We start from the raw sequence: 25,122 nt of genomic DNA, 5'->3' as shown, positions 1-25,122 counted from the left end.
AACTAATGGGAAAAGTTGTAAGAGGAAATGGCTTTCGGGGTGGAAGTAACACTTCTAGGAGACATGAATTGGTTGTGTAGACAATGCCCCAAAATAGGAATAGGGCAATAATGACAGAAGCAATCAGAGCCTACAGCGTAAACATCCTGATTTCGCTAAGTGACTGTAGAAGCTTGGCACCATCCTTGTACATAGCAGACAGAGCTGCCCTTTGAAAGGCAGATGGCGTGAGGCCTCTGTGGTCAATAGTAGGAAACATGGGAAGGTTTCCAGGCCAAATGGATGTGTTGGCCTTTGGCTATTCCAGCTGTTGCTTCTGGTGTGTTCACATAAACAGACCTAACTTGGGTTTAGAGGAACATTTTCATTGGTGAACGCCATGCATGGGATGATTAATGTATTGCATCACTTTAGGAAAGCAGGGTGGCACCTGTTTGCATAGTATTTACTGATTAACCAACTGAAATCATGGGTTAAGATATAGAAACAATTTAAAACTGTTATGCTTTCTTAATAGTTGGTCGGTTTTGTACACAAAGCACTTACATTTCATGTACATTGGAATTTGTAAACTTCTAACAATAGTAGAAAAAATGTTCATAACTAGCAGGAGGAATACATGGCATGTCCTGAAAGCATAATTAATGATCATAAGGTTACAAAACAAAACATGAGTGGCAGTCCTATACTGAGAACAAAACTATGGGCACTTCCTTTCTCCTGAAGCATTTCCTGCACTCGGGGTCTTCTGTTATCTTATGAACAGATAAGACTTGGTATTATGTGAACCTGTGTAAGTAAAAAAGTTACTGTGACCTTGTTCATCTTATCTCTATAGTCATGTTTATAAATAGCTGCTACCTCTTTGGCAAGATATATTTATTTCATCACTCTCAATGGCTGACCAATAGTATGTCATGCAAGGTGCCAGGCCTGCATCTCTCTTGCCATAATGTAATTTCTATTGGAGCTGTATTATAATCCTCACTATGTCTTTCTAGGAACATGTAGCTGGTGTTGTAATATAGGCAAAAGCCTTGTTTACTAACACCTGACTTGGTATGAATACCATCCTCGTGATACCTCCACCATCCATGTAAGCATGCAGGCTATCCAGTAGAAGAATGTGTGACATCCAAGGGTGGTGGTGCTGGGTGGAATGCCAGACAGGCCGTAGGGATGGCTGATGTGTTTTACCAAGCTCCTAAAGTATTGGTTGTTTTTTAACATAGCAATCAGCATGTCTTATGCTAACTAATATGACAAGTGAGAACCACAATTGTGTGTCCATAAAAAACAAACAAAAAGATAACTAAGAGTGGGAAGTGGAGAGAAAAGTGAAATGTTCCCTTCTACCTTTAGGTAGAAAGCAGCTCAGAAGTCAAGCTCTCTTCATGTGGTTGGGTCGCTGCAACGTCACATGAAACCCTGTGGGCTGCCAGTGAAGACACTGTAGCAAGGAAAGCAGCACTGATTCACTTAGTGGTAGCATTGGGATTTGAGCCCAAGTCACTGGTTTGCATAATCAGTATTTATTTTATCTATTTGGGTAAGCCAAGGGTTTTAAACCATGACAGGAAATAAGTGCCATGGAAGTAAGGGCCTGATAGACTGACACCTTATTCTAGTATAAAAATAGCCAAGAGGCCTATACATGCTTTCAGCCTTTCTGTGCCTCCATTTTCTCTAATGGAAAACTTGGAATTTGGCTCTAGAATGGTCCAGTAAAATAGAGTCCACATGCCTTCAGAATTTCATTGAAGCCCAGGACAGAAGTGGTAGGAAGAGGACAACCACACTGGACTGTGACTCACATTAGCCTTTTAACCAAAGCATCTCCGTTTACCTTTCTTCTGTATGTAAGCACACATGACCATGTACGCATGTGCATGACCACACACACACACACACACACACACAATCTTTCCCAACATTTATCTGCTGACATGATTTTGACCATTGGACTTGGACTCCAGCTCTGCCTAGAAGACTTGAAGACAGTACAGTGGTGTCACTTCAGGAATTGCTTGGCTTTGCTCTTTTGTTATTAGTTTTGTTCGTCACCTTCTCAGGTCTAAGCCCACTTTGTCTGACGGACTCTTCTGCTGCAGCTGTGCTCTTTTGAAATGTCACTCTCCACAATTCCCTAGAAAGAGAAAATTCTATTATGCAAAAATCCCTCCACTCTGAATGATATCGTCCCTTTACTTCACCTTTCCGGCCCTCTTCTATTTTACTCCCAGGCTTTTGCAAATATAATTCAAGATGAATATTGCCACTCTCATCAAGACTGGAATTTGAGGCTTTGCTTGAAATCCCCTTGGCATATTCTCCAGGCCAAAAGTAGAAAATGGCAAAGTGAAGCCTGACCATGCTGAGATGTGTGGTCTTTGTAGTCCCCAGCAGCTCCCATTCCCACTGCCGGAATTACTAAACCCTCAGACTACCACAGGCTTCTGTTGTGTTTCTTCCCTTCAGACTGAACTTACCTTTCCAGATCCAGAACTGCCCAAAGCTAAATATTAACTTCCATGTGAATTGCTTTTTCATGGACATACTTTATATTGCGACCCAGAGTTCCCAGGCCTCAGATCTCAGCATCCAGGATTCTATCGTGAGGAGTGGTGGCCATGTAGAATATCAAACAGACAGTGCTAATGTGAAGCTGATCATGGATGACTTCAGATATGTTTTGCTGTTGTGGGGAATTTTTTAGCTTGCATTTGGAATCTCCCAGGAAGGGATATAGCATCCATGTGTCTCCTAGTAATATCAGAAGCTCCACATACAAGGTCTTACTGACGTGACTGCTTAAGCATGAGCTGAACAAGAACAATAGACATGTGGACTTAGATGAGAGAGAGCCCAGATGGCCTCAACCTTATAAACACACACACCATTACCACCACCACCACCACCAACTACAACAACAACGACAAGAAGAAGAATACAGGCAACTAAGAAATGCTGAGAGTATGAAATAACCTGAATTAAGGCAAGCCTGCCCCCAGGGAAGAGGACACCAATTTATTAACTAATCCCAAATAATCATCCCTGAAAACATAAATACTTATTTTATATTTGAGATAATAGTCCCTTTATCTGAGGGGTTGTCTTTGCATTTCCTTAATGACTTCCTTTCGTACGCAAAAGTTTAAAATTTTAACGAAGTCAAATTTACTATTTTTCTTAGTGTGTGTTTTGATATTACATCCAAGAAATTACTGCCACATGGACGGCTGTGAAGATTCATTTCTATATTTTTTTAAAAAATCAGAATTTATATTAAGTATGTTTTTTTCATTTAAGTTAATTTTACATATTTTGTGAAATAACATTCTAGCTCCATTTTCTTATGTTGCCCAGTTGCCCTAGTGGTATCTGTTGAAGAAATTTGTTTTCTTCATTAAATGCTTGTGGAATATCTATTGAAAAGCAATTGCCAGAAACATATATTAATGTTTTTACTCTTAATTATAGTCTAGTTGTTGACACATTTTTCTTAATTTACTTTGAACAGAACAGACTCCGTTCTGCATGTAACACAGATGATTCTGAACTCATCAGGTGGAGGGTTTTGAAGTGCTTTTCGAGTTGAGATGGAAACTGTCAATGGGAGGCCAGTATAGACCTTCTTTCAGGCTTAAAATGTGTGGCCCCAGCATTTGATTTGTCACAAATGCTGCACTTTCAAACAGTGTTCAGGAAAAGTTATTCATGAGAGTCCACTAGCCAAGTCTGAGTGACTAATCTTTAGACTCACTGACCTAGTCAATTTCAGTGTCCCTTCCCATTGTGTTTTATTGCTTCTAACCTTCTTACTCACACCTTTATAAGTACTTCTTGGAGATAAGTATTTAAAATCAATGGTATTTTTCTTTATCTTTATGGAGATCTCACCTAGACACAAGTCAAGAAATTGCAGGAGGATTTTAGGAGAATTACTGCAGAAGAGAAGAAACTTGCAATGTAGCTGTGTATTACAGGCTTCTAAAACTGCAGCCACAGAGAAGCTGGAAAAACAATCTATCTGTGGTTGGGAATCTTTAGATCCCTTTAGAATAGGCTGCATGCTTGACTACGTTTGTGATTAAAGATGCCATTGGAGAACCTGAGCTAAATCTGGCTCAAGTATGCATTGCTTTTGTTGTGCTACATACTAGATATTTCTTTATGATGGCAAGAGAGTCTGCTTCCTGGATTTGCCATGCAAACCCTATTTTATAAAAATGTAGTCTTTGGCATAGCATCAAAGCACCTGCATTCTCTTTCCGAGGAGTTGCTTCTTGGGAGTTCCCACTTAGTAGCTCAAAATGTACAAGGTGTGAAAACCATATTACATTGATCTGTGTGACAACCTCAATCCACTCAATTACTAATGGAAGAATTTGCGTTTCATCTTAACAGGATAGAGTGGGCAGGGATGAAGAAACGTATCTCCATCCGACTCCTTAATCTATGTCTTTCAAATCATTGTGATCTGCAGGAAGGGAGGGACAGAACAAAATGCCAAGTAGCTGGAACTGAACTGTTGAGATGTCTTTGACACAACTGAGCAAAGTAAATTCCCAAGTATTATCTCCTCTGTCAGTATTGTAATCACACATTTGCTGATTATATAACGATAATAGAATAAGCCAGGCAGATGTGGCCAGCCTCTGGAACATACATTTTTTTTTCAATATATTTAGATGTTGATATTAGAAGTTAAGCCGCAAGCCATGTGTGTAAGCACAGCTGGCTAATTCTGGAGCATGACTTCAGCCTGCTACTTGCCCAAATGTGCTTTTTTTCAACTTCCTGATGCATAGGAACTCACCTCTGGGTTTTATTCTTCTAATTTGAATGCTTTATTTTCTATAAAATGAAACTGTAGATAGGCCACATTTTAAGTTATTTAGGCTTCTTTATGTCTTAGTGTGAAGATCATTTGAATCTTATGGTTCTGGCATCTGATAGCTAGGTCTGATTTGGGATGTGTTGTATGTGGGTTGGGGAGGGCACCTAAGTCTATTTAGGACTGGGTTAGAGGTAGCTTCTCCCTGGAGCTGATTCATGTTACCTTTAGTGAATCCTTTGGTGTGAAAGGCAGGCTTTGGTTTCAGGCTATCAGCCATTGGTAAAAGAAGCATTCAGGTGAAGTTAGACTGTCTCAGCCACCAGCTGTGTGATTTCAGGCCAGTCATTTGATCTCCTCAAGCGTCTGTTTCCACAGCTGTAAAGCATGGCTAGTAATTCTTTCTCACACCAATGTGAGGATTAAATGAGCCAACCCCTATAAGGCACTATATAAATGTATTTCTATTATTATCTGGGGTGTTTAAAATATCAGAGGTGAAGTGTAAAATCTTGCAATCCACTCATTAGCTCTGTCACTGAAGAGAAGGGATTACATCTGGCAGGTATTAAGCTTTTTTTGAGCTGAGTTCTCTCCTCCCATTCTGGTATTCACAGAAAGCTTTCTCCCATTGTTAGAAGTCACCGGAGCTTGAGCTAATTACTTGTGTTGACAAGTAATTAAAGAAACTCATAAAATCCTGGCTCTGACATTTAGGTGCCCAGTGGCAGCTCAGTGCCAACCAGGTCATGTCTCTACTTTATACATACAGACTTCTAAGCAAGTAGAGGCCTGGGGATTATTGACTACTTTTAAAATTGTAAAGCATTGCAAACTGGGGACGTAGCTCAGTGGTGGGGTGCATTTTTGTCATCACAGTGCCCTGACTTCAAATTCTAGAACTAGAAAGCAAAAGGAGAAAGATTAAAACATTATTGAGTTTATTTATTTCATTTGCTGCTCTCTCTCTCTCTCTCTCTCTCTCTCTCTCTCTCTCTCTCTCTCTCTGTTGCTGTATTGATGTATCCATTCAAAAGCCAGAAAAATATACCAGAGTTCTCCTTCCTGGACTTGCATTTTATCTTCTGAGATGGTTTCTTAGTGAAACTAAAGCCTGTCACTTGGCCAGGCTGGCCGGCCAGGGACTGCCCTGGGTTACAGGAGTCCCTAGCTTTCATGTGGATGGCAGAGGTTTGATTGTACTTTCAAAGCAAGTGTTTTGAACCCACTGATCCTTCCTCCTGCCCATAGTGAGTTTATCTTTTTATATGTTTACAGACATACAGGATTTCTTACAATTATGTGTTCACTCTGAACGAACAACTTACTTGTCATGGTTGGTTGGTTGGTTGGTATTCAGCGATTACAGAATAATTATTGACAAATTTGGAAATTTGGAAAAAATCTGTGTTTAAATCTTTATATCATACAAAGGTGTTTTTAAGTAAAAAGGCAATACAAGGTTACAAAATGGTAAACTGAGAAATTAACCCTTACTTACAGAATTAACATAGAAGGTCATTTAAGACAGACTACATGGCTGTATTTGGTGGCGCATGTCCTTGGGAGGCCAAAGAATGAGACAAGCCTGAATAGCAAAGTAAGACCCTGTCTAAAGAAATAGTATACATATTTATAAAGAACACATTTGTGTGTGTGTATGTATATATATATATGTCATATATATGTATGTTAAATGTGTGTGTTCGTAAATCTGCACATATATGTGCATGAATATAATAGTCTGCTGATAAACACTTAATGGTTGCCTCTCTGAAACCAAACCAAACAAACAAAAACATGATGGTTAATATTTGGCAACTTCCATGGTGTGAAAATTCCCACAGAAGCTACTTTGCCAGGCCTCTCAACCCCAGTGATGTCACTCCTTGTAGAGCTGGGGAATAAAACTGTACAATCAATTCTTGCCAATCACTGTGGGATGCTGCCAGTGCAGTGATAGATAAGATACCCAATCAGCATGGGCATATATACCTGTAAGTCTGGAAGCAATGTACAGTGAGAGTCTAATCACTTCTGATTTTACTACTTGGCCTCCCTTCTCTGAGGTATATTGGGCACTTTAGTTGCAGCCTGGAAGATTTACATCTGGCTGGTCCTATTGAAAATCTGCCTTTCCATTCTTGTGACTTTTCACTAATTCTCTTTTGCAGAAAGCCTTACAAAGCATCTTGTGTACATCAGTCACAGAAAGGATCAGCTGGATGAAGCATGATTATTACAGATTGCACAACAGAGTTTGTAGGTTACCTACCAATAGCAACAGAGACAGTGACCACTGCTAAGGATCGCGATCATCAGGAGTGGCAAATAGGATATTAGTTCTCTTTACACATATGTGTCCACATGTGTGCACATGCTTGGATACATACATACACATCCCTTTTCCTTGTTTTTTTTTTAATATTCTGTATGCGTTTATTCTCCTCCTCCAAGTCATGCATGCCTACAGCCTGAAAAAAAGACTTCCCATGTGCTCTGACTTAAGAGGCTCTGGAAGCCTTCTTTCTCCTTCCTTCAACAGACTCATGGCTGCTTAAACTTAATCAGTTCATGTTTTCTTCTCTTCTGGATCCCTTTGTTCCTATTAATATTTACCATTTGAATAGCTCAGCCTGGCAGAGAATAGGGGCCTGTAAAACGAGAGCAGAAAAGTAAGAGATAGAAAAAATCCTCATGGATTTGTTTGATTGCTTCACAATTTGGCATAAGAGAGTCTGCCAGGTGACAGCCTCATTGTCTAGCCTTCTTGTAGCTCATGTCCCTGCTGACGCCTCCCTAACCCATCCTCTACCTACGCTGGATTCAAAACTAACTTGCTTGGTGTCTAAACTCTAAACCATCTTGAGGGCTTTAGTCACAGATGCTCACCAGTCTTATTAAGTTCCACTTTGAATATTGGTCCTGCCCCTGAAAAGCTCACAATTTCCTCAGAAAGACTTCAGAGAAGAACGTAATTAGTTTGCAAAGATGCATATGCTTTGTTCTACTAGTGATTTTTTTTCCCAGAGGGTTTTTAGAACTCACAGGAAATGTCACCCAACAGTAAATAGAAAGCATCCTGGGATTAGATGTTCTATTGTCCAGGAATAATGGTTTTCAATGAAACCACTGGTGAACAGTTTGTCTTGACTAACCATGTACATGTCCAATTCCAATCCCATTTATCAGAATGCAAATTACCTTGGAATGCAGCTTTTGCAGGGGCAGGCATGTCACTTTGTCCACTATTACATCTCTACCAAGTAGGACAGTGCTTGTCACAGGAGAGAGTCAATGTATATTTGTAAAACAATCTGGGTCATGTCCCTAGTGCAGTGCGATAGGGACTGGAGAAGTGGTATAAATAGTAGCTGTTTTTATTTTCACTCTACTAACAGAGGAAATGAGCAGTAATCCTACCCATGGGAGGAGGTAGAGATTTGCAAAGTTGTCATCTTGAATGAGACCTAAGAGATAGGAGGAAGACAAATCCACTGGGAGAGAAAACAGCAGAGCTATGGAATTCATGCATAGTCGAGGAGCACAGAAAGAAAGAAGATTGGTCTAAAAATGACCACAGCTGTCCATCACTTCCACTCACAATGTGACCCTGGAATAATTACTTGATTCCAAGTTCTGTAATTCCGTAACGATGATCACCTCTTACCCATTGCCTTCTATACACAGAACACATACAGTGTACTTGCTCACTAAAGCCTTAAAATAAAACCCTGTTTGGTACTATTGCCTGTAACTTTAATTTTTTTCAAAGTCTACTTTTAATGATGGTTCTTAAATGCTTTAACCTCCCTTTTAGTCTACTACCCACCAGAAGTAGTGGAAAAGAAAGGATATGGGGGAAGTGGACCTGTTTGGAAATGGTTCTTTGGAACAACTCCCATCTGTGTTGTCTGGAAATTGGCAGTTCAGTTCACAGGTCAGCACTGCACTTGCAAACACTTCATGGATACACAAGCAGTCTAATTCTGTAGGCGGATAGCAAATACGAATCAGCAGTGGTGGCACTACCTAGCAGAGACAGTCAGGCCTCAGCCTTGGCATGAGTCAGCAGAAGGGACCCAAAGAAACACCAGGAGAAGTTCTCTACTGTGCCTCTCTCAGCGAAGTGAAGATCAGGGAATACGCAAGACCAAAAAGCGTTGCATAGCTAGCTCTACAGGCAAGCCTAGCTCAGTCTCTGTCATTCTCTGTCTAGTCTAGTCCTATTTATATCCCCTAAATATCATGAGTCCTCCACGGGGTCTAGGCTCAGCACATGCTTTGCCTCAGCACATATGTCTGTCTCAGCTGACATCACTCTGCCAATCAGCCAGAGTCTGTGGAAGTGGCAAGAAAATGCAGCACGCCACCAGCAGTTTTATTGGCATGTTTCTCTCTATGGAGTCCAAACAAATGTAGCTCAGCTGCTCAATGTAAGGCAGACTAATACATGCCTGTTGGTAGCAAAGAATCCCTCATGTGTCCTTTCACTTGCTTGCTTAGCAGAGCATCCTTTCTCTTGTGTCTGCTTCAGTGAAATGTTGCTTCACAAATCTACCTCATAGCCTTTCACCTGTGTTCACTTCAGGAAAACACCCCTTCATGTGTTTGCCCCAGCAAAACACCATCCAACACAACTGACTTTCCAAAGAATCCATAAGTTTCCACTTCAATTGCCCACCTTAACTAAAGAAACTAAGACCTACAGGGATATATATATAATGTCCTTAATTTCACAGATGGCCATATGACTTACTTGAGATAACAATGTGGCAAGAAATCATCCTCATGACTTAGACAGTGTCTGTCAGCCACAGGAGGACATTTACCTAAAGTGGGTCAGCAGTAACCAAAAGGAGTCTCTGTCAACCTAAATTTCTGACTGGCTGCTTGGAAGATAGTTGCTTTAGAAAGGTAGTATGGTGATTGCTTTTATTTCACTGTGTCCAAACGATGTGACAGAAATAGCTAATGGCTTTCTGAGAGTCTTAGTTCCTCATGATGGGGAAAACCTAATAGACAGCTCTGCCAGTGGCAGTTGGTATGTGTAGCAAGACTGAGGACTGGTTGGGAAGCAGGCAGGGAAGCAGAGAACATAAGAAGCCAATGGGCGTGGCCTTCAAAGGACTGCCCCGTGGGGATGGGATATTACAACAGGGCTTGCTTAGCATGCACAAGCCTTGACCTCCCTCTCCAGAAACACAAAGACCAAACGAACAAAACTCAAAACTCCTGCTCCTAGTGCTACCATATATACATCCATGTGACACCCCCCCACTATCTAAAAGTTCCACAGCTTCATAAAATTATGCCACCATCTGGGAAAGAAGCTGTAGACTGTGGGGAGTACATTTCCTATACAAATCATAACAGATGACTATGACTATGACCCCAAGAACAGATGAGAAAGAATTAAAGGTTCTTGTGGAAGATTTGTGTATTTTTGTTGTTACTGTAATATAACCCAGCCTTTTCTTCCTCCCCCTCTCCCTCCCCCTCCCCCTCCCCTCTCCCTCCCCCTCCCTCTCCCCCCTTCTCCTCCTCCTCCTCCTCCCCCCTCCTCCTCCTCCTTTTTCTTCTTCTTGACTGTGCCCAGATTTTTGTTCTATCACTCTCCCCCTGAATTCCTAAGCTAACTCCTCATTCAAACCTCTCTTTACTCAGCCCACTGACCTTGACACACCCTCTCATGCCTTAGCTTTTTGTTTTGTTCAGTAAAAGGCTTAGATAGCTCATTCCTTTCCTATTACTTATACTTACTACTTCCTCCCAAGCTGGAGGGCTGGCTCTGAACCCTTACTGTCCAACGGCCAGTCAGGTATGTATTTAATTGTGCTGACATTACCTACACGATGCCATGATACATCCAGATATGGTGGCTTCTTGAATGTGGAGAACTTCTCATTAATGCAATGTTTTCTTGGTAAGGTTTTCTAGCTAAGTGGAATCACTAATTCCCCACCAAACCTGTCCTGTAGCCCTTTACTCCACCACTGGCCTGGTTTTAATATCTGAATCTGGCTTTCCTCAGTGATCTACTCTCTCTTATTTATATTTGTTATCCTCTCAGCTGGATTCATCGCACACAGGCCCAGGACACCCCTGCTAGCAATTCAGCACACCACTGATAGTGACAGAACAGGCTCATCAACTTCCAAGACCCACTCAATATATCCCTTGGATCTTTTAAGTGTTCTTTCTATTCCCATACTGTCAAAAGTGACAACAGTAAATTGGAAATGGATGTTTAATGCCAGAATCCTGGACAGAGAAACAATAGAAAAAGTTTGTATCAATTAGAGTAAAATTTTGCTTCAGTTACATGTGACCTTAGCAGAATTCTAAGATTTTCTTCAGAATTTACACCCTGGTGCATGTCTCCTCATGATCCTTGGTCCCCAGGAATGAAAGGGAACTGGAAAATGTGGAGAGATATCCCCATCCCCACCACCATGGTTATGACCTGTTTTATAGAGAGATGGATTGTGTGTGTCTTTCTGGTTGTGTACAGCATACACAGTACATGTTCATGTGTGTGTACATATGTGTATGTGCATGGGAGGCCAGAGTTGACACCCACTGTATTCCTCTTTCACTCTCCCCCTAACTCTTTAAAACAGGATGTCTCCCTTAGACTAACTAAACTGGTTGGCCAGTAAACTCTAGGGATCTGCATAGTTATTGAGGTTCTGGGTTTACATCCTTGTGTCCTTGCGCTTTGGAGGCAGGTGCTTTGCTAACTGAACCATTTCTTTCACCCCACAAATGGGTTTTGTAGGCATAATCATGGTTCCTATTTAGTTCACTTTCAGTTAGAATGAGCATTTTTCCCACAGCCAGGCTGATGTCATTAGAGAAGACCTTAAAAGGAATGAGCAAGAACAATAGCTATTTTCCTGTTGATTTCAAAGAAGAGACCACGTAGTCAATTATCCTAAAAGGGAACACTTGGTGAGGGCTGAAAGTATATTTCAGCTGATAGCCAAGAAGAAGAGGACCTCAGTCCTATGACCACAAGGAGCTGGATTCTTCTGTCTGTTGGGTGAACTGAGACTCTTGGCTCCAGGTCAGGCTACCTAGAGCCCAGCCCTTGCAGTTCACATGCAGCTGGGCTCAGAACTCATGACACACCCAAAACCTTTACCTTTAGAAATGAAAGCAAACAACAATGAATTGCTGGAAGCCACACAAAGTGTGGTGATTTGGTTTATAACAATAGGAGAAAAGTCATAGACTAATGAATGTCAAATGACAGACATGCGATCACTTGTTAGATTATGGCATAAACAAAAAAAAACATAGTTTAGTAAGCAAGAGTGCAGTAAGAAAGGAAGACTGTATGCTGCTAAAATGGTAAAGAAATAGAGTTGCCATGGAAGAAAGATTCACACTGGTCTTTGACAATGATCCCTCATATAGTTACACTATCATTGTTTATTTAGAAATTGTAATAATATTTTAGTAGGCTTATGGATACATATGCAACAGACTGAACATAATTGGGAAGTATCATTGGATCACCTTGACCTATGTACATGACAGGAAGTCACACAGTGAAAATTATGAACATGTGTGTCACACTCCAAAATGAGATTTGAGTTTCTTGCAATCCTTATGTGATCTTACTCCTACAACGGGGAATGGCAATTGTGAAACTGTCAACATAGGTCAAGAATATTAATTTTTCCAGCTTTTTCTTATTTTTTCCCCACACAGTATACATATAACAACCAACCTTCTTTACAGTGATCCCAATAGAGAAAAATATAAAAAGGGACAGGGAAAAACACATTCCTTCTTCTATGTTCAAACAAACAGTTATTAATGCATCAGTCTGGGTATCAGGGTATTTATGAGTATGAGTTTCAGTATCTAGATGTGCATTTTCCAGTCATGTTCAAACTGCTGCCTAACTCATAATACATGAATAAGAAAAGTACAATGTTCTTCCCATGTGTTTCCAAGTCCAGGAACTGAATTCTCCAAACTTTTGTAGACAACATTATTTACATACATTGATTAGCATTTCTTCTATTTCTCCTTCTGGTTATTTTTTTTAATCTATATCCTACAAAGAAGAAAAGAAGGAGAAGAAGGAGGAGGAGGAGGAGGAGGAGGAGGAGGAGGAGGAGGAAAGGAGGGAAGAGATTAGTAGGATTAGTAGCAGAGGTCGACACTGGTTTCTTTCTTTTTCCTGACTATAAATTATTTGAACATCCTTTTACTTCAAGAATATTAACTATACCCGAAGTTAACTAGCCCCCCCTCTGTATGTGTATGTGTGTGCTCGTGTGTGTGTGTGTGTGTGTGTACACACGCATGCATGCATGTGGTGTATGTGGTATGTGTATATATGTGTGGTGTGTGTAGTGTATGTGTGTGTAGTGTTTGCATGTGTGTGTGTGTACTGTGTGTGTAAGGGGGTATATGATGAGCATTATCATATTCAGTTTTTGAGTTCCTGAAAATCTAAGGTTCAAGGAGAAAACAGAAAAAAAATTAAAATTACATTTGGTGACCCTTATATCACTTAGATGAAAGTTAAGGTCGTTAGAGTTATCTGCAGGGACTTTTATATTTGACTCTTTGTGTCCTTTGATATGAACTTTTACAACTGTGTACCAGATAAACTTTTACAAAGTCTGCTTGTCGCAATAAACTCTCACCCTAAATGAAATGGTATTTTTAGGACTGCTACTGATGGCTCCTGCTTTAGCAGAAGCTCTTAATGTTCCAAATCACTTCATATCTCTGTCTCTTCTGATGATTTAGTATCTTGGGAAGCTGACAGGGCAAGTGTATCTTCCCTTCTAAAGACAGAGAGAAGTCCCTGCCTGGGTCAGGTGCAGACCTGGTCTCCAGAGTACTGCAGTTGGCCTGCTGTGTGTGCGCGTGTGCTATGCATGTGCGTGTGCGTGTGCGTGTGCGTGTGCGTGTGCGTGTGCGTGTGCGTGTGCGTGTGCGTGTGTGTGTGTGTGTGCGAACTCTACCACTCTCCTACCCTTGGGGCCAATTCTCTCACACAGCCCAGGTAAGATGTGGGCCAGTTCTCCTGCCCCGTACCCTCAGGTTGGCCCTTGTCACTATGGCAACCCTCCTGCGCTGCCCGAGGCCTCCAGAATCAAAGCTGCACGATCTCCAGGACACAGGGATATCACACAAGATATCACACAAGGTATCACACAAGATATCCGAGGGGAGAACCAGTGAAAATCTTGTATTCAAACCATAGTCTTTGACTCAGACCAATGACTCATTGCAACGAACACTTGTAAGTTAGGGTGTTTGTGAAAGAGAGTATATGGTGTGATACACTGAAGCTTTCACAAGATGTGTTTTCTTTCCTATTTACTTATTTGTTTGTTGATCTATTCATTTATTGTTTTCTTTTGGAGGAAGTTCCAAGGGTAAAGGGCAGATATGGAGGGACCAGGCCTTGGGGGGCATCAAGCAGGAACTAACCTGAAAGCCCCCTCCTGAGGACTAGCACCCATGGTATCTGAAACTGCAGTGAAGCTGTCAGTAGGCCTAGGCTCATGCTCTTGATGAATATGTATTAAAAAATTTATTCTTTGGAGGTTTCATACAGTTTATTTTGATCATAAACATCTCTTCCTCTAGCTCCTTCCAGATTCTCCTCTACCTTACTACTTGCCTGTCTGCGATCTCTCTGTTTGTCTCTGTTTCCCTGTGTCTCTGTGTTTTTTCCTATCTCTACTTCTACCTCTATCTCTTTGTCTCTTTCTGTATCTATCTTTATCTCTGATTCTTTCTGTCTTTCTCTTGGTCTCACTCTGCCTCTCTGTCTCTCTGTCAGTCTCTTTGTGTGTGTGTGTGTGTGTGTGTGTGTGTGTGTGTGTGTGAGAGAGAGAGAGAGAGAGAGAGAGAGAGAGAGAGAGAGAGAGAGAGTTCCCACAAAAGAAATCAAGTATGTCTTATGTTGAAAGATTACTCCTAGAGTGTGGTAGACATACCAGGTGCCAGTCTATTGAAGAAAGCAGTAATCCCAGCAGCAATCAAATGCCAATTGCTGCTCGGCTAGGCTAGGCTAGGGGCAGAACTTTCTATCCACCTCCCTTCCTCCACTCTGGGATTTTTGTCTGGCTTGAGCTCCTGTAGGTATTTCTTAATTAGCCACATCAAATACTAAGAAACAGGATACATAACTTTTGTCTTCTTCTGACACATTCCAATCTAAAGAATTCCCAGTATGCCATTTTTCAGTCTCTGACAAATAAAATCAGCATGATTACTTGAAACTAAGTTCCGCTGAAATGTTCAAACGGACAGTCTTGAAATAGTTAAAGAACAGCATTAAATACTTCACACTTAGTTCCCTCCATGTAGCAAGACCCAAAGCCCCTCAGTTACACAAGTTCCTGCAGGCAGAGCAAAGAACTGAAAAATGTCTCTCCATCTGTGTCTATTATGACAAATACTATTTAATCTCCTATCTTAAATTCCTATTGCCCAGATTTTACAAAATAAAATAGTAAGTAAAAATATTGACAATGTGAAAATGGAAGGTATGGCCCTCTTCGAGTCCGCATTGTCTACAGAATAATTCCTAGCAAATCACTGCTCTGGGCTCCACCTGTCAGCCCCTGACTGCTGGAGAAAGACAGAGAAAGGCCCTTTAATTCCTGTGTGAATAGGAAAAGCCAGTTCCCAGATCTGCAGCTCAGGCTGACACAAATGTAACTGTTAAAAGACATTCCCCCACTAAACAAAAGGCAATCAAGAACACTTGTTTTCTTGGTCAGGAGGTGCCAAGAGTAGCAGAAAAATTTTTAGGTCAGAAAAAGAAAAGAAAAAAATTAACACACTGAAGTGGGGGATGGGAGTATGGATTCACCTTACTGATGTCTCTGGCTGCCGTGAGCTCTGGGCATCCATCAGTGGGTAGGATATAACAGGCAGGGAGGGAAGATGGATGAGAGGGGACCTGTAGGGAAGGCAGATCCCTGTATCTCCTAAGCTCTTACCTTAGCTGGAGCTGAGGTTGGAGCACATATCTCATTGTAGCCTTATTTGGGGTGAGTTGTGACTTTTTTCTTACTAACTCAATTTTTTTTAGAAGTTAAATATTTTTATTTATTTATTTATTTATTTTTTATAATTTATTTTTTCTCAAATCATAATTCATTCACACAGGGGTTATAAACACAGAAAGGCAGGATGTGGGGAAGGGAATGACACTAGAGTGTGGGTGTTCAGAGGGAATACAGATTTCATCAGAACCGGGTATCGGCTGGGTGAAGGTTTAGGGGACAAGTCCTAACTCATAAATGTAATTCTTCCCAACAACTTCTTTCTTCCAGCCTACGTTCTCACACTTCATTGTCCCATGTCTCAACTTTATTAATTATCTTACGTAGATGGCTGGAAATAGTCAAAACCTGCAGAAAGCTGAGAGTGTTAAGAAACCCCTCCTCCATCTTCCTGGCCTATGATTATGCTAAGTGGTGACCTAACAGGATCTGTCTGCCTGCCAACAGCCAGCCCAGGTCTGAGGTTTACTGTTCCCATGCTTTTCGTCCTTCTGTAGGGAAACCCTTTTCTCACACTTTCCAATTACTCTGCCTCTAGTCTTTTCAATCCATCCCCTATATATCTACCAGGTCACTGCTGTTTGGGCTTCTATTCAAATTCTTCTCCTGTTCAAAGCTTGTCAGCAGTTCTATATTGTACACATTGGAAAATCTAAACTTCTCAGAACAGTTTTCAATGATGTTGAAAGAAGTGGTCCATCACATTCCTGGAAGATAATTGCAGGCGCTCACTAAGGATGCTGTTATGGTTTGGATGAGAAACATCTCCCATAGGCTCTTTGTATATGAACCCTTGTCTTCCCCAAACCCTTGTCTATTCAGTATAGATGGCTATACTTTTTAAGGAAGGTATGTAACACTTAGGACATGGAGTCTTGCTGGAGAAACTACATCTCTGGGAGCATATTTTCAGAATTTATAGGCTCCTGGCACTTGCAGCTTGACTCTCTTCACTTCCAATGTGCTGATGACGATGTGGTCTGGTGTTTCCTGTCCCTGTTGCTATTCTTTCCTTGCCCTTGAGGACATCTAACACCTTAGGACTGTAAGCCCAAGCCCGAATAAGCTCTTCTTAAGTTGATTTTGTTCCTGCTATTTCATCAGAGTATCAGAAAGTTAAGTAACACTGAAAAGCCAACTGAAAAGCCTAAGGGTCACTGTCCCTGAGTCGTTTCTGCATCTTAGCCACACAGGCAGCTAACTGTGCCACAGGGACTTCAGTCTTGCTATAAACAGTGCAGAGCCTCTAGCCTGGGTTCCTCACTGACACCACTGCTGTGCATATGCAATTGTCATTAGTTTCTGTGGCTTTGCTTCTTTGGAACGAGAGGACTTTGAGACAAAAGAGCCAGTAGAACCATGCCACCTACTTTGGTATGTTCTGAGTTCAAAACTGTCTGACCTAAATCCATTGAGCATTGTTTTCTTTTGATGACTGGATTGCTGGCTGGTTTAGTCTATGGGTGTGTATTCTTCCTGGTCAAGAATTTCCTTAGTTCATCTCCTAGCACTCTTCACAACACTGGATGTGCATTTGTTTAATAAATAGACTAATGGTATTGACCCTGAGGACCAATCATATCAAGCTGATATCTTTTCACACAATACACTTTATTACCTATTTGCATTTCTGCCATCTCATTCTCCCAAACTTCTCTTAACTCATTATCTAAATCCTTCCAGTCCATGAGGAGCCATCTCTGATGTCACCAGCCATGCCTGCCTGGTGAAATTAATTTCTTTGTCTTTGACTTTAAGGGCATTTTGTACAAATGCACATTGCATGCAACACAAAACACGCTGAGTACAAATGTTCACATATTTGAGTATTTTTGGTTTTCTTCTAATCTTAACATGGGCATTTGTTAGATAGCACATGAGGAACTGAAGTGTTTACCAGGAGGCTTATAAATGAGGCAATGAGCAATTCCAGCCCTCACCCGCATTAACTCTCATTTGTTAAGCAGTCTTGGTAAAAGGCCAATCTTGAGAGTTTATATCTAGATTTCTAGGACAGCGCAGCATGCACTATAATTAATTCCTTTTGAATGGAAGGTCTAGAAAGCTTGGGAGACAAGAATCTACATTTTGGGGTTTGGCCATTGCTTCCTATAGGCACAGGACTAATAAACTTATCAAGTTTATTTAAAAGTGTACACTGTCTTATCTTTGAATCCCTCTCAATAAAACAAAGTGATTATTTATCTAATTGATTAACTACACTACATTTGTTTACTGAACTTTGTTAGTATCACTGTGTATATGATGATGAACTAGAAGTAGGGTAATGGATAGTTCTTCTGCAATGGTGTTCCTTTTTGGTGAAACCACATCCTTGAAAATATTTGTAGATTGGTACCAGAGAATCCCAATGATCTGTAGAAATATGTCCCATCTTTATTTTCAAGATTCACACTCAAGTGAATAATTTCCCCAAGTGAATATTAATATTTTCCGTGAGAATTGCTACCTTATTTGAGGTCTCCCTATTTGTTAGAGTTCTATTCTTCCCTAAATGTTTGGCTCAAATATCATCTCCTTTAAATATTCTCATTGACCTATACTTAAAGGCTAACTGCTTCTGCCTCTTCTCTTGTTGTTTCTTATTACCCTCATTTGTATTTGTGCTTAGGAACTCAGCCTTCCCATCAACAGTAAGCGCCTTCTCAATAGAGGTTTATTAGGGTTAATAAGAGTTCCTGGCGTGTATATGTAACTCAATCAATATTTAAGTGAATGAACCAAAACTCTACCCACTTAAATGTAAATAAGATCTATAAGTAGTAAAGTTGAAGACATCATGAAAGTAAAACTGAGATTACAATAAGTGATATTGTATCATACTCTCAACATTTGAGAAAATGAAAAAGACAAACAATACCAGGTGCTGGTCAAAATGTGGAGAATCTTGAACTATGAAAACATTGTTAGTGAGTACATAAAATCATAACAGAAAATTGTTAAGCAGTCTGGGTTATTCCCTTCACATATAAAAATATGCCCATCCCGCACTACATCATTCATAAATTTCAACTCTAGGCTCTCATTTCTCTTTGGTAATTACCTATGTGCACTCAAAGACACAAAGATCAGTGAGTCTCCATAGCTTTATCTTGAGAGCAATTGTCAGCAGGTGCATAAACATGCAAAATGTATTTAGAGTATATCTAAACAATAGAATTCTCAATGTTTAAAAGATATTTAAAAGAAAAGGACTACAGTTATATGAAAAAAATATAGGCAAATCATACATTCTCTTCAAAGTGAAAAAACCAGCCTACCCACCTAAAAAGGAATGCTTGCGAAAATTCCATTTATGTAAGAGTCTAGAAAATGTGAACTCAGCCCTGCTGATGAAAACAAATCAGTGTCTCCTGGGATAAGCGTAGACTTGACAAAGTGAATCAGGGCCCAAGGGAGCACTTTCTATTGCTTAATGGAAATGTTTGCTATCTTTACCATGGTGATGGTTTCTTTGGTGTCTCTCCCAAGAGCATATTTGAAGTATCTACAGCATGTTATACAACCCTATAGCTTAATAAATTATCCCACAAGGACACAATATAACCATTTAGTATTTTTAAATAAACATCTCCATATCTCATAGGATGTATCCAAGAAAAATGAAGCTATCAGACAGAATCCAATGAACATGTCACTGTTGGAAACTACTACCTGGTTCTTGCTACAGTGTCTGCCTATACAGCATGAGCTGAGCATAGGTAGGCAAGGGGATGTGTATTTTCTCCTCAAATAGCAGTTGGAATTCCTTGAATAACTACGTAGCATTAATAATGTGATTAACATAGGAAACATTGAGATCTTTAGCAGATTTTAATTCTGCTCAATATAGACATTGGATTAAAATAAGCCTTGCCAGAGAAACCTCTGTAGCAAAATTTTTCTGGACTCTTAATTTTTATACAGTGTTGGCATTGGAGGGTGATTACCCCCGTTCACTAATGGCGCTGTATCAGGACGAGCACTATGCCTCTCTACTAGCAGTGCTATTTCACGGCTTTACTAAGAGCAACAAGTGTTACATGGTGAACTGTGTGAGAGTGAGGGCTGCCCTAGGGTGGAATTCTGTGCTCTGGAAGCGCCTGGCCTGCCAGAAATCTATGACGTAATACCACCCAGAGAGACAAGGGTCATTAGTCATGCCCAAGACCCAAGGAAAAGTTCCAGAGATAGTGGAGAACACCTCTATCTTTACGTATGAAATTGAACAAATCCTTAGAGTTTAGAACTGTTCATTTGGAGCTGAGTCAGAGAAAGTATTGTTTATTTTAATGCTTTGACAAACATAAAATGGCAGTTAATGTATATGTAAAGGCACTCAGTTCCTGTTTTCCAAAACCGGCTCTAGCATAGAGTTCATGCTCTGTACTGAAGGAAAATGTCTATATTAAAGGCCTTTTAAACAGACAGAAGAAAAGGAAAATTTAGGTGAGAGGCTATATTAAACACTTTTTGAGACAATCATAAAATTAGTTGACTTTAGTACTATTGTGACAGGCATTAAAGGAGAGAGAGACAGACATAGGAAGAAAAGCGGAGGCACCAATACCATGAGAGATGTCTTTTCTTGGTTTTATCCTGTGGTGATAGCGATCAAACCCAAGACATCCTCCATGTTGGGCAAGAGCTACTCTGCCAGTTTCAGTAATGAAATGATGACAGAGACAGAACAAGAGAATATTAGTAATTGCATATACCTAGGAGCCTTGGTGGAACTGGGACAGTCACTAGTTTTCTTTATCTGTGATTTCTGTTTGCTTAAATTTGTTCCTTAATTTAATATTGAATGGTCTCACGATGAGAAAGCCAAGTATTAAGAGGAAGAAAGGAAAGCCTATCTGTCTGATAAACCTCTGCTTCTCTTGTGGGGGAGTTGGCTAGTCTCATTCTGCACCTGGAGCAGAAAAGTACTGGCAGTCATCAGTAGATATCAGGAACTAAAGAACTGCAAAAGCCCACCTGCCCTGCTTACTGCCTGGCTTCATGCTAGGGCCACGGGAAGCAAAGTTCTGACATCTTTTTCCTTTCATCGGTCAGGAAAAGGTATGGTTTCATTGAAACTATGAAACCAAAAGGTAGAAGAGAATTGTGAATCTTCCCATACACGTGTAGAATTCTGTGTGACTTCTAAGGAGAGACTTGTTCTAATATAAAACAGGAAAGGGGGAGTAAAAATCCAAGGGAGGGACACTTGGAACAGAGCGGAAATCATAAATTTCATTAAATGCTTGTGTCATCATACCCCTAGCTGGTCTGGAGTGACAGAAGGATTCCATCTAAGGCACAAAAGTAAATACAGATTGAGCATTATTGACCCCAAATTACAACATTTTGTCTGGCAAGTTGATGGATCAGAAGTTTCAGATTTCGGAACACTTTCAACATTGGGGTCATGGATGTCCCACTAGTGCAGTTTATACAATATTCTAAAACTTAAATTTTTCTGAAATCTGAACTATTTCTGGCTCCAAGCTCTTAGAATGAATTATACTCGAGCTGTACTTTTATCAGAGGATGACAAGATCTGTGCTCTTAGGAAGGGTATAAATCTATGAGAAGCCTATCTTTTCCTGGAATTTCTCATAGACCAAAAGTTTTCACTTGAATTCATTTCAGTATACTTTGTGTTTTCTTTTCCTCTAGAGAACAAGGACCTGCACTCTTAGATTGAGCTTCTGGGTTCAAGTCCTAGGCTTACCTTTCACTGCACTGGTGAGCTTGAGCAATGTACATAGACTTTCTTTATATCCCTTAGTGGTATGTATAACCCCATGTGCTGAGAGTGACAGAGCATCTGGTTTTTGCAACTATTGAATAAATATCCTGTTTCATTTGTTAATTCTAAAGCACCCCTCCTCTCTCCCTCTTTAATTTCTTTCTGACCCCGTCTCTCTTTCGGTTGGTATTACACAGAAACTCCCAGAAGTGCTCAGAACCCATAGCTCCATTAAACACAAGGACCCTCAGAAGACTGGAATTGATACTTTTTCTGAGTGTGGTTACTTCAAGGTAGACTTGACCAACCAATTTTTGAGTAGACCTGACATTTTCTGACCACTGCTTCTCTGTATTCACTGTGGCCTTGAGAAAGAAGAGAAGGAGAAAGGAGAAGAAGAAAGAAGAGCAGAGAGAGGAAGGAGAAGCAAGAAAGAAGCACATATTTTAAAGCATCAATCAATGAGAACATTCAGTAATGAGTAATTAAAATAATGAGAAAACCGAAGCTTGAGAATCGTATCTTAAATATAGTGTGAAAGAAACTTCAGTGAGTAAACAGAAACATGAGACGGAAGGTCAGAAGTGTAAAAGAAAATATACTAAGTCACGAAAAGTTGTTATCTTTAAGTGATGATTACTAATTTCTCCATTTATATTTGTCTATTTCATTGGTTCTCAACCTGTGGGTAGCAACCCTTTTGGGGTCACGTATCAGACATCCTGCATTTTAGATACGTGTATTAGGATTCATAATAGTACTAAAATTAAGTTATGAAGTAGTAACAAAATAATTTTTTTGGTTGGTGGTCACCATAACATGAGGAAATGTATTAAAGGCCCCAGCATGGAGGAGGGTGAGAACCAATGGTCTATCCCATGGTGCGTCTCCTAGTTACCACTTGTTAATGATACCTGGATTGTTGTCATATATTGACCATTGTGAATAGTGTTCTGCTTTTAATTTTTGAAACATCTCACTAATACGTGCTATCCTTCTGAAAAACAATAATCACCCTACTATATTTGCAATGATATCTCACTATGATTTTGAAAATCTTCTCTAGCCTTGACCCCTTCCCCAAGTGAAATGGCTCTCCTGGATCTGTAGCCATTGGTAAATTTTGCCTGGCTTTGGGCACTGTATAAGTAACAGTCCTATAGTGTGACTTTTGTGTATGTTTCTTTTGATACTCAACATTGTACATTTTATAAATATATATTGAGTCTAAAAATGTATTATTATTTCAGTGAAGTATTCATTGCATGGTTTTATCAAAAATACCCATTTTATTATCAGTTGGAATTTGGGTTGTTTTACTTCCATAGGAAATAATGCTGACAGGGAGATTTTGACAAGTTTTGGTGGAGATGTGAACACATGTTGGTAGATCTCTTCATAGAGAGGACTATCAAGGCCAAGGTTGTACAGTTGCTCTGCTTTTGTAGGTATGAAAAAGTCACAAAATGTTGTATTCAGTGAATAGTATGTGAGAATTTTAATTTCTCGGTATCTTTACCAATTTGATTTTGTCACTTTTTTTTTTGGTGTAACAATTCACTTTTCTCAGTGACTAGTTAAATCCATTACATTTTCCTATGTATTCAGTTCATTTGAATATCCTCTATGCCTTGTAATAGTTAATGTTCATTTTCAACTCGATTCCATTTAGAATCACCCAAAAGACTGAGGCACATCTGGGTGTGTCTGTGAGGCTATTTTCAGAGAAGATTAACTGAAATGCTACAGGAGGTCCTGACTGTTGAAAGGACTATTTCAGTGGCCAAGGGCAGAGATAAAGAAAATGGTGGACAAAGAAAACTAGGAGGGTAATGGCATTTCCTAGTCTTGGATTGGAGGTTTTAGTAGTTAATATGGAGTCATACTGGGGTATAATGAAATGGTTATTATTCCAGTGTGGTTGGTGTTCTTATAAGAAGACAGCCATGGGAAGATGGAGAGATGGAGGAGACACAATTGGGAGGAGGGTGTGACACAAAGGCTGTGTGTGACTCATTAAGTCAGTGAGATCTAGGCATGCAGCAGAGACAAAGAATGCCAGAGACTGTTGATACCCATCAGATGCTAGGAAAAGGCAAAGGAGGATTTTTCTATAGTGTGCAGAGGTGCATACGGATTCCTTACACTTTTGTTTGGGGCTACTAACTTCGAAAACTGAGATGATAACTTTGTGTTCTTCATGTCAACCACTTTGTTTTCTTTTGTTAGACATCAAGATGGAGATGGTGAAAGAAGGGTAATTGTTATATGTATTATAATATGGGCAATAATCACAGCATGTATTATTAATTTCAATTTATTTTGTAGTATAAATGCTTGCATTGATCAATGTTTTCATGTAGAAAATTGTAAACATTCAATGAAGAGCTCAGAAAGTAATTGAATAAATCTTCATGTTTAAAAGAGCTTCTTTTCATAAAGACCAGTAGATGGTCAGTTTAAACTATATGATTCCAAAATAGATCACAGTAATATCTGGAGCTTAAGAAAATAATTTTCGATGGGCGGTGGTGGCGCACGCCTTTAATCCCAGCACTTGGGAGGCAGAGGCAGGCGGATTTCTGAGTTCGAGGCTAGCCTGGTCTACAGAGTGAGTTCCAGGATAGCCAAGGCCATACAGAAAAACCCTGTCTCGAGGAAAAAAAAAAGAAAATAATTTTCATACATATGACAGTGTAGAGTTATAAATATCATAATGACAGATTCAATGAGGATGAAAGAAGGGGGTGGTATAGATAATAACAGATACCCAGAATGCTTGTAATGGTTGGTGGTTATGTTGACATGACATTGATATAGTATCATAAAAAATTAACTTGTGAGCCACAGAAGAATCATGAAATGTGCCTAAATTGATATGAAATTTGATACATTATTATAGTAGAATTGATAGTAAATAATACAAGCCAGTAATGAAAAGGTTACTCAACAAAATATTTTGAGACATGTGAAAAATCCTACTGTGGGATTCTTACCTAATAACATGGCTGTAAAAAAATTTGACAGGGAAATATCTACAAAACTGCAGAATAATGCATTTGTGCCTCAGTAGACAAATAATACTTCCACTTACTTATTTTTAGCTGGTACATAAAAGCATAAATTGTGTGTATGTCTTTGGGGTGCTAGATGATATTGTGACATATGTATTTATTGTATACTGTGTAAGACAGGCTAAATGTATCTACACAAACATCTTGATGTCAAAAGTGCTCAGAGTTCTTCCTTCCATATTTTCAAAGGTAGAATATATTTCATTATCTTTACTTGCAATGCTATAGAGCAGCAACAGCACACCAGAACAAAGCTGGGACTATAACTTGATGCACGATTGATCTCCTGCTCATAATCCCATACATTCCAGGCTTCAGAAATACTATGTTATATTCAATTTCTATTAGATCAACTTTTAAAAATAGGCTAGATATGAGTCAGCTTATATGCTACCTGTCTTGCTGTGCTTGGATTATTTA

The sequence above is a fragment of the Grammomys surdaster genome, unplaced genomic scaffold, assembly GCF_004785775.1.
Source record: "Grammomys surdaster isolate TR1022 unplaced genomic scaffold, NIH_TR_1.0 141, whole genome shotgun sequence".
NCBI lineage: Eukaryota > Metazoa > Chordata > Mammalia > Rodentia > Muridae > Grammomys > Grammomys surdaster.
This window is presented reverse-complemented; position numbering follows the sequence as displayed.